This window comes from Nuphar pumila, unplaced genomic scaffold (assembly GCF_984573655.1).
Source record: "Nuphar pumila unplaced genomic scaffold, dmNupPumi1.hap1.1 HAP1_SCAFFOLD_165, whole genome shotgun sequence".
NCBI lineage: Eukaryota > Viridiplantae > Streptophyta > Magnoliopsida > Nymphaeales > Nymphaeaceae > Nuphar > Nuphar pumila.
In genome coordinates, this window is record NW_028323197.1 from 74,595 (window position 1) to 84,854 (window position 10,260).

Genomic DNA, 10,260 nt, shown 5'->3' on the forward strand with positions numbered 1-10,260 from the left:
CCCACAGCCGATGATGCTTGCGTACAGGGCAAGTGGTGCAATGCATGCGTACAAGCCCTTCAAAGAGGGCCAGGCTGACCTGTTTGGTGGCATGTGATCATTTGGTAGTGCGGCATCAAGTCCCTTGAGCAACAAGTTGATGATTGAAGTTTATGTCCATAGTCCCTGGTGCAGCGAATATGGGCTGAGTTTGCGCGTTACCATAAATGGGTGACCAACAACCCTTCTCAAACCTGCCTATACATGTTCACGTCGGGTATTAACAGGCATTACCACCAAAAATTGTCACAACGTTGCTTTCTAGTATCATTTGGCACGTCTGATGATATGTCACCTAAACCGGGAACTCTTCTGCCTCTGTACCTGGAGGAGCAGTAGCAGGCAACTGCTCCTCCAGATACCAAGGGCACGATGCCAAAGTGTCTAAAAGTTGTCTAAATGGCGATGCACACACACTATGCTGAAGTTGCCCTGTGCATTTGCCAACATGGACTTGACCGAATCTGCCAGTTAACACAGTGTATGCTCAGTTGTACTTTCACAGTGCTCAAGCGTGTCCACATGGAATGGCTGCATCAGTACGTGGAGTTGCTGGCCAGGAAAACAATGCCTCAGGTCTTCCAAGATTATTCATTCGCAATGGCGCCTACATCAGATGTACCTGCACTTTGGCTGGCGTAACGCACTATAGAACGGTATGAAATCAAGGTATATGCGCGTTAGCACAGGCTGCGCAAATTTGTCTGCTGTCAGACAACTGGCATGGGTGGTCTGCTTGCGCCAGACAGCATTGCCACAGCTGGTACATCTGTTAACCCCAAATACCTTTGTGTTGCAGCGCTGATTGTTACACGTTGAGGGAGTCGTCTTCCGCTTGTGGCCTGAGATCCATGGAGGAACTGGGAATGGAAGGAGAGAAGGGTGAACATCAGTTCATGTTGGATTGGGCGATCTCAGATAACGCGCTTGTGTAACACAGTCATGGTGCTTGCGAACGCTTATCTGCCAGGCAGGGCCGTGTTGCTCGCATGCGTCGATGCGTTCTTTATGTGCGTTGCTCATTGTCAATAATGGGCGTGGCGGATCATCAGATACTTCAGTTGCAGCAATTCTTGAGCTTGCTGTGCTGTACTCAGGGTTGCTTGTAGTTTGCCGCACGCGACTGAACAATGGCATCCACACAAATGAGATCAGGTGCGACATGCACTGATGATATCGTTAACCAGCTATCCATATCAAACTTTCGACGTGCATCTGCACGTGCCCTGCGCAGCCTGGTGCGTGTAGATTTACTGCACAGCATCATCTTTTTAACATGCGCCTGCAATTGACAAGGTAACGAAGCTCGCATGTGTCCGCATAATTTCTGAAATCTCTGGCTTTCTGCGCCTTGGGTGGTGATGTTCTTCAAGGCTTCGCCATGTTGACATGGTGATGGGCTGCAACTGCGTGCAGTCAGTGGAAGGCAACCGGTGTGCCGTGCTCGCCTAGCACCCCGAGTGGCTCGTGCGCGGGTGCGCCCCAGTTTATAGCTGAATTTTCTTTCGTTTCGCGCTCAAATTGGCAAGCATGGACCGAACTGAGCCGTCCCTATGCCATGCAGGTAGTAGTTGTGTCAGCCGGCCACAGGGTGATGATCGCTGGCGCCCCTGGCTGTGGGAAAGGAACTCAGTGTGAGATGATTGTAAAGAAGGTGATCATCTCATGCACTTGGTTTCCAGAGACCATGTTGCTACGCTTGTCTGCTCACATTCAGTTTCAGTGCTCGTTAACGCCACCCTCTGGCGGTTGTCGCAGTTCCAAAAATACCATACGGTTGGGCCATGATTTCGTCTGCACAGATTCGAGATCTGAGGATGTCATTGCCTCCTGGCAGTGAATTCAGTCATGAATGTCTGTACGGAGGTTTGAGACTGTGGGTGATAGGGTGGCCGTCTTGTCATTGTGATTGGTGATGGCTTCTTCAGGGCTACTTGGTGATCAGCATTTTCAGATAAACTCGTCCAAGGCTCCACCAGCTTCATCCACAATCAGACAGGGTGCAATGCAGCCCAGAGTCCTATGTTGGGACTGCCACTTCCTGCCTGCCTGAGACAATCTCGCTAATTCAATGTTCGTGCTGTTGCATCTGCTCCGCTTATGCTGAGGATGTTTGCAGTATGGTTTGGTTCACATAGCTGTTGGAGATCTGCTCCGAGATGAGGTCAAGCAAGGCACACCAGCTGGGAAGAGGGCCCAGAGCTTCATGGATTCTGGCAACCTCGTGCCAGATGAGGTTGTTGTTGACATGGTCACGACCCGCCTGAATGCGGATGACGTCAAGGCTGCAGGCTGGCTCTTGGATGGTTACCCAAGGTACGCAAATTGAAGGAGTTTGGGTTTCACAGATCGGGAGATGACATATCAAAGTGCAGGCTGGTCACCATGCTTGGTGCTGGCGGCTATGTAAACACGACAAAGGCATACCATCAACAACAACATGCCTCACAACCATGAGGCATGGCTGCAAAGCATGGCAAGTCGTTTCAAAGCTCTGCCATTCCGAGAATGCGCTCAATTCCGAGAACGCAAGGAGCAGCGGAAGTTGTGCACACAGTTCGTGTTGTTAGTAGATAAGGACACCTTTTGTTTCAAGTGGCATACACGCCTGGTCAATTGAAAGCAAGAGGCAGACAAGGAGCAAGCGTGGTTTTGTGAAATGATTTGGATAAGCACATCCCAGGGGAAGGTGCCTGGATTTTTCTGAAAGTATCTATCACGGCCACACACTATTTTCAGATTGGGCCGCCTTTTGCTGCAGTTTTGTTGGTGTGGACAGACAGTTTTCGGATAACTGTAGTCCGTGATGCTTGCCATGTAAGACGTACATCACAGGCATCCAGGCCGACCAACGTTTGCCAGGGATTCCATAATTTCTATCATCTATGGTAACCTAGCATGCGGTGTTGTATCAAACATAAATTGAAAACCACAAACACCTTCAGGCAGTAGGTCAATTCTGTGTGTTTGTTCCAGGTAACTGCATCAATAATCGTCATTCAGGGCTCGCGAATGTCAGCAGATGACATCAATCTATGCCAGATATTCAGTGATTTCATAGGTCTGCATGGTACCTTCAGCGATGAAAACAAAAGCCATGAATCCTACCTTTGTCGGATACATATCGTGAGTCCATACTGCAGGGGAACGCGGCTAGGTGGCAGCCACTAGTCATGTTGGACATCACGTCTGTACAGAAGGGAATGTCTGATGGCAAAAATGCAAATTCCATATCTAACTATGTACGTGCTGACCCCAGAAGTGTGCAGCATTCGCTTTTGTGCAGCCTAATGGACATCCCATGAGGCATCATGCATGTGTAGGTCAGGGTCACAAGCTGAGGCTATTGAGAAACAGGGCATCAGGCCCGATGTGTTCCTGCTCATTGGAGTTCCGGACTCGGTCATCATTGATCGTGTGATCGGTCGCCGGTTGGACCCCGAGACCGGGGATATCTACCACCTGACCTTCAAGCCCCCCCAGCTGACATTGCCGGGCGCCTGGTTCAGGTTCGCTTTCCTCATTCTTCCTTTCCCTGGCGTGATATGTTTCTGAAAAGCCGATGCAGTGCGGACGTAGTGGGGCTCTGCAAGAGGAAGCTTATGTTGGCTGCACTTTAATGGATCAGCACTTTTGACAATCAGATAGTAAAAATCAGGATGTTTTGTGCTAGGCGTAAACCTTTGCACGAGTTTATGCATTCTAGGTGAGATAGGGCCCTGGTTTGCATGAGAGCGCATCAGGCGCGCCCATTCGAACGGTCAGGGAGCCGACACTCCCCAGGCATATGGTGGCACACGCCTGGGGAGTGCATGTACCACTCAAATTTTCTCCACCACATCATACAGAAATGAGCAAAATCAGTCTGGAATGAAGCCATATGCCAAATGCCAGATGTGGACATGCGAGCCTCCGGGAAACAAACCTTCTGTATCAAGGCGCATCATCGTTTCGCTCTCTGTCCACCACTGCCAACGTGCCTGTTTTCAGTAGCGTCTTGTGTGATTCCGAGATTGCCTCACAAGAGGATTCATGGCTCTGAGCACAAAGGCGTTCGAACACAGCCGTTTCTGACAAGCTTTTGGCCGGCCATGCAGCGTTCAGATGACACAGAGGAGAAAGCCAAGAACCGCATCAAAGTGTACAAGGACAACGTTGATGCAGTCACCAAGTACTACAAAGACCAGATGGTCCACATTGACGGCAACGTTGCCATGCCAGAGGTCTTCACACAGATTTCAGCTGCCCTTAATAAATTGTAGCTTTATTGCATCAAAATCAGGGCGACAAGAGGGTTGATGGCTGTAGCCAGAATCTGTCACTGGCACAGCGCCCCCGTTCTCCCCTCCCCTCATTTTTACTTGCGTGCCGAGGGCACATGTCGTTAGAGCTTGTTGAATGTCGTGATGCCACTCTGTAGCCCATTAGGGGCGTTTTACCGGCAGTGGGTTTCTGTTGGCCAGTATGGAACGCCAAATTGGCTGTAGTGCCCATGCCTATCATGTTTTGCCTCTCAGGCAATGAATGTCCCTAATCGCTGCCACAAGCAGAGGGCAACACTACAAGCCCAGTGCTCTAATTTCGGCACGTACGTCTGTTCTGTGCTACAAGGGGCCGTTAATGCATGCAGTTCACTAACGTTGGTGCTGGTTATGTTCTCATATCAACCTAATGACCAGAAAGGATATGACCTCCTTGCACCTCCTTGCACGTGCTGATCAAGGGCGCTTATTTTGCTGAGAAAGCATGCCGATTGCTTCAGGGTGATTCCAAGAACCGTGGTGTAACCTGCCTGATGGTTGACCCCACAACGCATGGGTGGGCGGTTCTAACTCATATCCATGCGGGTCGGTGGTCAGTTCATGTAACAATCTGTTATGCAGAGCACCGTTGAACTCATGGCGCAGATATTATTGGTCAGTCTCTTGCGCAAATGCTCAAGCCACCTCCCAAGTTGCCAATGTCCACGTGGATGTGGTGGTATGCCACAGCGAGACATCCTTATCGTCAGCATGCCAGCGAAATTGTGAGTGAGCAAGGAATTGAAATGTCAAGAGAATCCTATCCCCACTTTTGCGTGCAGCTGCATTAGCCCGATAAAGGGCTAAACGTACCACGCCCTGAGAGGCAACATTGCTACCCATCCATGAAATGTTCACAGCAACAGCAAAGCTCTTGCAAGGCAAGGCAGAGCTTTCCAAACAGCTAACTTTCAATAATTATACGAAACATGGGCGATCTAACGTCTTGGTATAAACATCTTCGAAGCAGAGAAACCCATCGAGATTTTTTCGAGGCAACCGTCAGGTTGACGTTACCTCCCAGAAAGAAGGAGCTAAATTTCCATGTGAGAAGCGCGTTCCGTCTGTGCTTCACAGCCGGAATGGTGCCGATGTGCTGGAAGAGGTGCGGGATGTACTCCAGCTTTGGCAACTGGACCGAGGCAGCATACATATCCAGCAACGCAGCATCCGGTTGGCGGCTCTTATGCCCTCGGAGGTATCTGGCAATGTGTGAGATGTGACACCGGGGATACATGTGGGCTACGGGCATGGCGTTCGCACTGGTCTCGTGCAAACCAGCTGGCTGGCGATGGAAGACATTCTGCTTGCCCAAGCAGTGCAGCAGAACGGAGGTGGCCAGGAGATAGTACAGGAAGATACACGTAAGCAGGACGACCAGGCGCAAACGCCGCCGCGAGTCAATGCCCGCTGATGGGACATCAGAAGCAAGACGGTTCTGTACCAAGCGCTGGGGCTCCAGTATCCTCCTGCTCGCCTTCTCACTTTGGGAGACGGAGATGGGGACCCTAGCGGCATGTCTGTTTCCACGTCGCGAGAGGGCAACAGGGCTTGCCCCAGCGTGTTCAAGCCCTCGGCGACGCTGCCCCCCGCTCTTCCCCCGGAGAACATCGGCAGCAGAACGCTTGAACCGATCACGTACATCATCACCGTGCCCACAGCGCACCCCACCACTAAAAAAAACGCAATATCGGCGGCGCGCCACTTCCAACCCGCCCCACCCTCTGTGAAGAAGAGCTTGATGAACGAGTACCCGCACCGACCCCAGTCATACCGCGCTTGTGAGGTAATCTTATCAAGCTGCCGCAGAAGGTTGCGGGCTGCGATCACGTCGTCATCGATGACGATGATCGTTTCGCAGCCCTCTTTGTGCCCTAAATCCAGCACCGCAGCATGGTCCACGTTTGCCTGGATCAGCAGCTCGCGCTTTCCGTGGTCCCGATGGCTGCCGTGCACCGCTTGCGTGTGGTGCGTGGCCTGCACGCCATGTGCTCCCGTCTTGCCTTGTGTCCCCTGCGAGCCGTGCTTTCCATGCGAGCTGTGCGCGGCAGGCGCTCCATGCGATGCGTGTGTGCCGTGTCTATCTTGTGAGGGTCCACTGTGTTCTGCGGTAACTGCTAGGAGCGAGCGGCTGCTCGGAGGACTGCTCGGAGGACTGCTTGGGTACAGCGGCACAACTCGAACGATGGGCTCGAGTTCCTTGGCTTCTTTGTGGTTCGACGGCTCCTGCATTGTGTTTACCACTAGCACACGAACCCTCAGGGGCGCTTCGGGATCCTCCAGCAAGCTCGCCAGCACTGACGCGACGGTTTGCGTCAGATATCTCGGCTCTCGCACAACGCCAGTGCGGACTAAGATGCAGTAGTCAGGTTCTTTCGCAGTGATGTCGAACACCGGAAGCGCATGATTTGATGCGGACAAGGCTTGGATGAACGTTTCAGAGTCGCTCAACGCTCGAGCCGCTTGATCCGGCTGGTATGGAGGGGGTTGCCAGAAGACGGAGTAGCGCAGGGAGTCCTTCCAAATGAGCCCAAGAAGCAAAATTGGGAGCAGAAGTAGCAGACGAGCCAGCAATCCCCAAGCGGACAGTCTGCTCATTTGCATCAGGATATGGGAACCACATTTCTTGCTCGTGCCGGCGGCGTGGGCAGCATGTCTCACGTCCTGACGGATGCGTGTAAATTGTTCCCAAGTCAACCGTCGCATGCAGGCCTCATTGACATGCACGCTCATGTTTCAAGGCAGGCAGCCACAGACAGAATCAAGCATGATAAAACTGCCGACGATGGGACGGTCGATCTCTGTTTTGGTCCATCGTCCATGTACGTGCCTGCAATTCCAGCACACTCAGTTAGGGTGTTCCAAGAAACTTCGGGAGGAACTGTCCACAGAAACACGACCAAACGGAATTTATGCCAGGTATTATGTGTGAAGATACACTATGACGTGCATCAGACAGCTGCGCAAGTATTCGCAAATGCTTCTGCAAGTGGCAGCTTGCATTGCTGGTGCACAACGCGCTGGTGTACTGTGTGGTTGCACCTGTTCATCACAGTCCGACCATCAACATAGCCTGCGAGAATGAGTACAGACGAATTCATGCAGACGCACCCCTGGGAATGCCTGGGACGCTGTCGAATTATCAGTCGCCTTGACCTGGCTTGACAGCAATTCGTACGAGCATTTAAGCCTCGGGAGCCACTTGTAAGAATCATGCAACAGGCCAAAAACAACGTGTGGCGATGAGATGAAGGACAATAGCCCATCTGCCGGGCATGCTATCAAACGAAACAGGTAACAAAACGTAGTTCGTCGTAGGTGGCATGCGTCATAATTTGCGAGCTATTTTCCAAGTTGACGGGGCTATATGCTCCAGCTCGCCAAAACGATGACAGTGAATTGAATTTCGTGATGTAAGCCACTAGGATGCCCTTCATAATGTAACAATGGCCGCTGCATACGAAGTTCTCAAATTGTATGTTGAGGGCTCCTGTAACATGGTTGGTCATCATTTTGCACGGATGGGCAAGTATGCTCCTAGCATTCAAAGAGTGAAATATGAAGCACCTGCATTTTACGTCACCTAGAAGGCCAGTTAGTGTCTCGTTAGCTATGTTGCATGCCAGCCTTGTGGCAAAGGCTGGCCTGAACTTGGCCGACATGGACTGCAGACAGGCTGACATTGGCATGCAGTTGCAAGAGAGGATTTACGGTCGAAGCACACTTTGCAGTCCATGCAGGATGGCCAATGGGAGATGACGCCGGCCTCTTGGAGCGCATTTTACAGCGGTTTGTTTTGCGCGGATGCTGGCAGGGCAACACTATGCATGGTGCAGAAAATTAAATACAAGCCTGCTGCATACGCTAATATCGGCATAAAGAATAAAGAAACCCATGGAGTATCAAGCCAAGCTAATCATTTCGAGCTTCGGCCATGCACACCTGGCATGGCATCGACACTGGTCGAAACCTCTACAAGGTGATGTGCGCTGGTGGCTAGGCAGACACATTTTGTGGCGCTGTATTTCCCTTCCTGTGTGCAATTGGACTGTAGGAGTCATGTTTCCGTGCACCGGTGAACTTGATGATGAAGATGACCATGTTGAAACGGAATCCAAGCCCCAAGAGGTGTCGCTATAGTGCGAACACTTTGTACCCTAGCTAAGGGGTTCAACTTAATCCTGCACCCGGCTTGGATTGAACCCACGACTGACAGTTTGTCGGGGCCAGCTTCAACCACTTGGGCCATCGCTTTTGTTGAAATATTCGGAAATGCAGGCGAACCCTGACATCCTTAGCTATCTCAACAGATGAGTCTAGGACGAAGTCCTCCCGGATAAAATGAGTCCTCCGAGGATAAAAGGAGGTATCTCGAGGACGGACGGGTGAAACCTCAACATCAGGCAATGGCTGAGCGGCCGTCAAGCAGTTACGAGGTCCTATTCAAATGCATGTTCTCCTAATCTTCGAGATGTGCTACCAATCTAGTTTTGTACCTTCGAACATCCACGGCTACAATGCCTTGGTAGGCGCACAGTCCCTTCTCGCGATAGGTATTACGATCTTGCATGCTGGACGCAGGCGCGCCGGATGGAGCGAGATTACGGGGCCGAGCCCCCCTCATGATGGACAGGCGATAGATCTGTTCACCCACGGCTTTGCCTACCATTCCAACGCAGCAGCGCTGAGTTGCGCAGGGACGCCCACAGACTCACGTGATGGCCCCAGTACGTGTTACTTTAGCTGCCGTGGCGAGGGTGAACTCACCCATCAGTGGCATGCTGCGCCGTTTGCGCGTATTCATGAATAGGCTCCTTGAGGCCAAGAACAATGAGTGCACTGTCGAGGCGGACCAACGTGAGTCGACCTGGGTGACAAGCGCGTTCAAAATGGTCAGCCGCTCGTCGAATGAGTCATGCGTGCGTTGTAACCAAGGAGTTTCCCCATGCGCTGATCGATATTGGCAACATCCTGACCCCAGCGCTTCCTTGAAGGACGCCCATGGCCCCATACTGCGACCCCATCAACATCGAATGATTAACATTGAACCAAGAGGCAGCTCCATCTGTGAAAGCAAACGGCAGTTGTGCCCACGTGTCCACATCTGATGCAATGCGAGGTGTTGGAAACCAATCTTCTGGAGTTTGTATCCAAAGCGTGTATTCAACCAACCCTCTGGAGACCCAGCGAATGGTAGCCACGTGGTTGTGTTGAGATTTACAGACAACTTACCCGAGGTACACACGTACCGAGTACATATTCATAGGAGACTGATAGGGATCAGTCTCACAGCCTAGATCAGTATCCAGGATGACGTGACTGGACACTGGATTAGTAATTAGGACTGGATAGCTCCGGTATGCATACACGTGATAAGCATGCTAAATTCCCACTGAGGGAAGAAGTACTCAGTCGTACTTCAACACTCCCCGTTCCGAGGTGGGTCTAGCTCTGGAGACCAAGGCTCCCCGGATGGGGATCACTTCAATGTCTCAAGCACCAAAAATGTGACCTCGTACATCTAGACACAGATTTCGGAGGGTGGATGATCATGCGGGCTCTCCTTCCTAAACACGGGAGAAACAAGCACAAACAAGGCGCCCCGTACTCGATTCGGGGGACTCATGACACGCACTCCCCGTACTGGTCAGCTTCAGGGGGTCGAATTATTAACGCAAACACATCAGGGACACGACACACACAAGGCAATGCAACTAGCACGACACGAGCCGGCTAGACAACAGAAACGCAAGAGTCTGTCCAGTCCAAACATGGACTTCAAGGCAGGTTCAGTCGTCGCAGGCCCATGCCCGCAACACATGCATCTAGTCGCTCCTGCGCCAACGGCTTTGTAAGCTGGTCGGCCCAGTTAAGGGCGGTATCAACATAGCCGTAGATCAGTTGCCCTCGCACGGCGCGC

At 51.8% G+C, this 10,260-nt stretch overlaps 1 pseudogene; it reads left to right on the forward strand.

Moving 5' to 3' along the window:
- Nucleotides 1-1,036: 1,036 nt before the first annotated feature.
- Nucleotides 1,037-4,301, forward strand: LOC149810943 (adenylate kinase, chloroplastic-like; annotated as a pseudogene).
- Nucleotides 4,302-10,260: the final 5,959 nt, after the last annotated feature.